Genomic DNA, 7,827 nt, shown 5'->3' on the forward strand with positions numbered 1-7,827 from the left:
TCACCGTGCCGGAGACGGATCTATCGTGTGGCAGAGAGAGAAACCACGAGCAGTGTCCGGGACAAGTGATTCGGGTGTAGTTGGGGGTTAGTTGTAAGGGTTCGTTTACCGACGTAGGTAAACACTCATCTTCAACGCTCGTAATTCTCTCCCTGCCCAGCCAAATCTGTTTTTTTCATTGCGTTGTTTGAGCTATTGTCAGGTGCTTGGACCTTAGTCTTAAACTTTGGTTTTGTACCTATTGTGCTGGGAGCCTGCTAGTGCAATATTTGTTTTCTGACGTTATCACGTAAGACATTTTTTTTCTTTTCTTTTCTTTTTGAGTATTTAATTGAATTAGTGCTAATCGGTGGTTTGTATTCACACACTTAAACTTAAATTGTAAGTAAGAATAAATTATTTAAAAGAGCAACACACAAGTTTCTTGCTTGTTCTTCTTGTGATGAGACAGCATTCCGAATGAGCGGTAGATTAAAAAAAAAAAAATGTTATGACTATTCAAAAGTGCTTTAATGTAAGTTTATTTGAATAAATGATTTTCTATTCTATTCTATTCTATTCTATTCTATTCTATTTTTATAATATTAGTATAGACAAGACCAAGCTTGCCAAGCTGCCAATCTTAATTACCTAATAGTACCTACTTGTCGGTCTGTCGGTCACTAATCATTGTACGATCGGGGCGAAATCAGCGGGATGTGGGTGTCAGTGTGACGCTCGAGGACTATGATTTGTTCCTCGCTCCGCTTGCGGCCAACAATGATTGATGTGAACTAATCTGCGATCAAAAACTGCGTGTAATGGTGAAATATAAAAATCACTTTATAATTGTAATTTTATAGCTGGAGTTATTGGAGTATAAATAATTATATATTGGATGTAATGAACTTATAGTTGCGTATTTACGTTTAGAGTTGTTTAGATGTAATATAAATATAAATTAAGTAAGTGCATAATTAATTTAGAAGCTAAGACCCATCTAACATGCTCAATATTGTGATCCAAAGCTCCTGAATAAATAAAGACAAAAAAAGTATTAATGAGGTCTAAATTATGATCCGGTGCCATCAAAAATCTAATAGCAAATAAATATTGTTTTGTAAATTATTTTTTACTTTTTTCTGTTTTTTTATAAACGGTATGATAGACGTATTAGGGAAACTGTTACCTACGCAACAGTGTACATAATACTTAAGTTTTCTCTGCTTGCCCTGCAATAGGTGTGGCGTGAAGATATTTAGACTCTGTACAGTACATGCGTATATACAAATATCATATATTTGATATATATCAAACCAATGAATGAATGCTTTTTCATTGGTCTAATATAATAGAATGACCACTATTATCGACTGTTTTTTTTTTAATTAGGATTGATGCACCCGCTTGCGCTAAAGGTATACGTTGGCGAGGGAACTATAGATGATGATAATAAGATAATAATGAGATTAGGTCATAACTGACATAAGATTTTGTCACGATGGACTAACACCCAATCATCATCATCATCTCAGCTCGGAAGACGTCCACTGCTGAACATAGACCTCCCCCAAAGATCTTCACGACTGTCCTGCGCTGCTCGCATCCAATGCCTTCCAGCGATTATGACCAGATCGTCGGTCTACCTAGCTGGAGGCCTTCCTACGCTGCGTCTTTCGGTCCGCGTTCGCTACTCGAGGACTTTACTGCCCTAACGGCCATCTGTCCTACGTACTATGTGCCCTGCACATTACCATTTTGTTTTGCAATTCTTCGGGCTATGTCAGTCACTCTGGTTCTTCTGTGGATCTCCTCATTTCTGATTCGATCATGCAGAGAAACTCTGAGCATAGCCCTCTCCATTGCCCTCTGAGTGACTTTGAGCTTATTCATAAGGCCCATAGTTAGCAACCATGTCTCCGTGCTGTAAGTCATCACTCGCAACAGAGTGAATCGGCGAATCTACTCATTTCTGATTCGATCACGCAGAGAAACTCTGAGCATAGCCCTCTCCATTGCCCTCTGAGTGACTTTGAGCTTATTCATAAGGCCCATAGTTAGCAACCATGTCTCCGTGCCGTAAGTCATCACTCGCAACAGAGTGAATCGGCGAATCTACTCATTTCTGATTCGATCACGCAGAGAAACTCTGAGCATAGCCCTCTCCATTGCCCTCTGAGTGACTTTGAGCTTATTCATAAGGCCCATAGTTAGCAACCATGTCTCCGTGCCGTAAGTCATCACTCGCAACAGAGTGAATCGGCGAATCTACTCATTTCTGATTCGATCACGCAGAGAAACTCTGAGCATAGCCCTCTCCATTGCCCTCTGAGTGACTTTGAGCTTATTCATAAGGCCCATAGTTAGCAACCATGTCTCCGTGCCGTAAGTCATCACTCGCAACAGAGTGAATCGGCGAATCTACTCATTTCTGATTCGATCACGCAGAGAAACTCTGAGCATAGCCCTCTCCATTGCCCTCTGAGTGACTTTGAGTTTATTCATAAGGCCAATAGTTAGCATCCACGTCTCCGTGCCGTAAGTCATCACTCGCAACACACATAGATCGTAAACCTTTATCTTGAGACACTGCGGTAATTTGGACCAAAAAGATATATCGCAGCTTCCTCTATCCCTTGGTTTCCTGAGGGAATCGCGTGAAGGTCGACCTCTCATGGTACATATCTAGCTAATACAGCCCTAGTACTTATTATATACTATGACTGTGAAACGTCGAAACAAACGAACTTGCACACATCGCAGATAACTGCTTCTCGGAACAGATGAAAGTACTATCAGTCGGAGTGAGCCGCAAAAGGCGTGAAGTCGTAATAATAAAACATTATGTATTCGCGACCACGTGCCACGTATAATGACAAAATGTGCCGCGTAAAGGAAACAAAAGTGGGCCCTTTTTGTTGGTCTCGTTGCTCGGTTTTACAAGCCATCGGCACCTCTGAGCCGGCGATTGTTTGGTGTTTAATGCGTGGCTGAAGGCTGTACCATCAATACTCGATGTGAGCAAATATGTATATATATTACGTGTTAGTGATACGAGCTGAGTTTCTTGTCAGTTCTTCGCATTTCGAAGTCATTCCGAACTGACGGTAGATTTGACATATCATAAGAGTCTGTGATAGATCTACATGAGTAAAGATATTTTGAATTTTGAAGTGTTTTTCACTGATGTCTATGACTTGTGTTTGTTTACTCGAGTAAAACTAATATCTAAAATTCTCGTTAATCAAAATCGGTCAAGCCGTTTCTTAGAATATTTCATAAATAATTTAACTCTATCAGTTATATAGTATTGTTAACACAAACTCTGCTTAGCTTAGGACTAGATGGCGCTGTGTGAATTATCCAGGGATATATATTACATTATTCTTATCATTAACGCGAAAGTTTGTTACTCTTTCACGCAATAACTACTGCACATATTTTGATGAAACTTCACAGTAATATACCTTACACAACAAAATAACACATAGGTTATATTTGAAAAAGATATTACCTAAATATAATGATGAATTTTAAGTAAGTGTGATGCAGAGGAAGTCGCACTTCAGCTAGTATTATTATATTTCATAATGAAAGTTTCGTATTTAACTTTTTTTTTTACCAACAATCTTCACAGTAAATTTACCTTCAATATTTGAATAAATTAAATAGCTAGCGACAAGTTAAAACCCATCAAGCGGCGTCAACAACTTCCTCTATTAGAAAATTTAATTTTTTTCGAGCGTCACACGTAATTATGAGTCCAATTTGTGAACGGCGAAGCGTGAACCGCTTTACACTTGATAATTGACTTAATAATGTCACTGTTTACTGTATGTTTCATTCATTCCCTTATCAATGATTTGACGTCAGTGGTCTAGCGGTTTAGCACACCGTTTCACTTCCTATGGTCACGGGTTCGATTGCTCGCACGGTGCAATTTGTATTCATAAGAATGTCTTTGTACCGCTTCACTTTTAATGGTCACGACGCATTACTTCCAATGGTTGCGGGTTCGATTCCTCGCACGGTACAATTTGTAATTTGTCCATTCATTCCCTTATCAATGATTTGACGTCAGTGGTTTAGCACACCGCTTCACTTCGTATGGTCGCGGGTTCGATTGTTCGCACGGTGCAATTTGTATTCATAAGAATGTCTTTGTACCGTTTCACTTTTAATGGTCACGACGCATTACTTCCAATGGTTGCGGGTTCGATTCCTCGCACGGTACAATTTGTAATTTGTATTCATGAGTATAATTGTTTGTATTGGTCTGAATGTTATCTGTGTATATTATGTATGTATTTACAAAAAAATAATCTGAGTATAGTAGTTTATAGTAGTTGTCTAGTACCCAAAAGACAAGGGCTGCTTACCATTGGATTAGATGGCGCTGTGTTAATTGTCCAGGGTTATTTATTATTATAATGATTTGGTCTATTTAGTGAAGTAAATTACTAAATTTACTTTTTAGAAACAACTTTTAAAATCGTTCCAGTATTTCTTGAGTACGTAGTAGTAGTAATAATAATATAAATAAACTTTTTACTTTATAATATTAGTATAGAATAGATTACTTTGAATAAATAATGTGATAATATTTCGCATCGTAATGAACGTTGAAAGTGACACAATGTTTTAATAGATAAAATTGTTATTTTTTACTAGCTGAACCGCGACTTCGTCCGCGTTGAATTTAATTTAATTTTTCTAAAATATTTTGTTTTCTAAAATAACATTAGACGAAGTTACTCCTTATTACATCAGCTACCTTCCAATAAAAGTCCCGTCAAAATCGGTCCAGCCATTTCAGTGATTTGGCGGAACAAACAAACAGACAAAAATTGAAAAAAAAAATATTTTGGTGTATATATGCATGTAGTAAAAAACAGTTATTTCAATATTACAAACAGATACACCAATTTTATTTATATGTATAGATTATTTTTTCTGTGTTTTCGCCTCTACCCAAAGTTTGTCTGGAAGAGATCGTTTAAGCAATAAACCCGTTTTGTCTACCTATATACATAAAAATATATATATATATATATATAAATTCTACAGCATTATTAAAGAGTTAAATATATCAATTTATAGATAGTTTATATCTCTACATCACATACTGCCTCTCGTCTTAACGTTTTTTATTAATTATTTCAGGTAAAATGAAGTAGTTTTGTCCCATTCGATGTCGAGACCCTTGGTCCGTGGGGTCCTAGCGCTATAAGACTTTTCAAAGAAATAACGAAAAGGTTAGTCGACAGATGACGGAAGAGCTGGCAGCTACCTTGGACAAAGAATTAGTCTAGCTATTCAAAGAGGGAACGCTGCCAGTATCTTCGGAACGTTGCCTAAAGGGACCCCTTTTAATAATATATTTTAGTTATTGTATTATATTTTTTAAGCTTTTTAATTTTAGGTTCTAGTTGTATAATTAATTATGTAAATGATATAATTAGTTTAGTATTGTTGTCTTTAAAATTAAACAATTACATATTGAAATTATACCTCTGTAAAAAAAAATAGAAATAAGTAAAAAATGAAGTAGTAAATAAATAAATAAAAATTCCACAGTATTATTAAAGAGTTAAATATATCAATTTATAGATAGTTTTTATCTCTATCTCACAAACTGCCTCTCGTCTTAACGTCATAGCTGACACGAACTTTTCTAGTTGACACCCAGCCCTATAAGGGGCAATCAGCAGAGCGAAGTGATCCGAAGATGCCAAAAGGTCACTAAACGGTGGTAAAAGGTTGAGAGTGGCTGCGAGGGGCGATCTTTCGGATAGCGTAATACACTATTTTTATGAACTCCCTTTTGGGGAAACACATGTGGGAATGAAACGGCTAAATGCTCTGCAGACTCGACTTGATCTGAAAAGCCGCTGAAACGAGTTCAATTCTGACCATCACCAAAAAATTTTAGTGTTAATTTTTTTACTATAATAAACCACCAAATAACCTGAGGGATGCACTGCGGATTTATGTAATAGTAAATAATAATCTTTGACAATTGACACAGTATATCTAATCCTAAGCTAAGCAGAGCTTGTGTTATGGGTACTAAACAACTGATGGAATTATTTTTTTGTAAATACACCCATAATATATGTATATAGAAAACACTAACATTAATACAAACAATCATACTCTGTGAACTAAGTTCTTATTTCTTCATACACTATAATTGTACTCGAACATCTTACCCTACAAACCAGAACGCAGTACAAAGAAAACTTGGCGACAGAAATATGTAAGCCAGAGATATAGACAGACGACTGTGATACGAAATGGAAATAGAAATAATCTTTATTCAAATATATTAAATATGTAAGCATTTTTGAAGAACCATATAATATTTTTCTATTCTACCGCTCATTCGGAAAGCAGACTAATCATAAGAAGACCAAGAAATATGCGTGTTGTACTTGTACAGCATTAGATATTTAGGATTTTGTGTGAATACAAAACAAATATTTTTTTATAAACATTTAAATCACATATCTTTGCAATAGTTTAATGTAATTTAAATATAAAGTATGTAAGTAGTAGTGGACCCACCCAACTTCGTCTACATCACACGCCGCAATATCAACTCATGAAATTTATAGTCTATATGTTATTCTGATGTATAAGCTGTATTATTTATTTATAGCTATATTCCAACAAAATTCTTTTAGTAGTTTTTGCATGAAAGAGTAACAAACATGCATCCATCCATACTCACAAACGCGTTTATAATATTACTGAGATATACCGTTGTAACAGTTCTTGTACTTGTCTCATCAATTTTTAATTAAGTTAAACACATGACTATATAAAATTCACACTCAAAATATTATTAATATGTAATTAATTTAAAAGCTATAATAGAACTAACTGCTGACAAACAAAACAAAGTGCAATACAATACCAATAACTCTACAAAATCTTCCTTTAACAAAATAACCTTAAAGCTAAATAAATACAGTATTTGTCTACGGTTCTTATAGAGAATAGATGTCAAGAAACAGATTACAAGAGCCGGTGTCAATAAGCCTTGAAGGGCGGTCTTATCAATCTATATTAGCTGACCATTGCCACGCCTGCGAGGGGACACCGTGTTATGGTGTGATTCAATAGCTTAGCCGAACTTTGATTATCTTAGGGGACGTCTTTGGATCCCATCTGTACTAATAAACATACTTTAGATGTTGATTATTAGGTTTTTATTAGTGTTTTAGTAACTTGTTGGTTTGGCAAACTTTATCTATAATCCTTACTAGTATTATAAATAGAATAGAATAGAAAATCATTTATTCAAATAAACTTAATTTAAGCACTTTTGAATAGTCAACAATTTTTTTTAAATCTACCGCTCATTCGGAAAGCTTTCACAAGAAGAATAAGCAAGAAACTTGTGTGTTACTCTTTTAAATAATCCCTCAAAGTTCACATTTACAATTCGAAACGTGTGAATACAAACTACCAAACAGCACTAATTTATTAGGTCAAATATAAATATACAATAAGATTAAATCAGTCGTAGTGATAAGAGCAGACCAGTCCCTACAAGCTGCACTCGTTCACGAGTGTGACGGCTGAGCATCACTGCGCTCGACCATATTTTAGAAAATTCGAAAATAAATCTGTCGCACTCTCACGCCATAACTACTGAACCGATTTAAATTAGATTTGGTTAACAGATAGTCTAGTCTAACCCTGAGAAAGGAATAGGCTACTTTTTAATGCGCAAAAAGGATTCTGAGGGTTTGAAAGGGGAGAAGATTTTGAAAGCTATAAGCTTGACTGATCCTGCATTATGAATGAGCTGTCCAATAAAAATATGATTATCCAAAAGTG

This window comes from Achroia grisella, unplaced genomic scaffold, assembly GCF_030625045.1.
Source record: "Achroia grisella isolate CSIRO2021 unplaced genomic scaffold, CSIRO_AGI_Agris_v1 utg4142, whole genome shotgun sequence".
In the NCBI taxonomy this organism is placed as follows: domain Eukaryota; kingdom Metazoa; phylum Arthropoda; class Insecta; order Lepidoptera; family Pyralidae; genus Achroia; species Achroia grisella.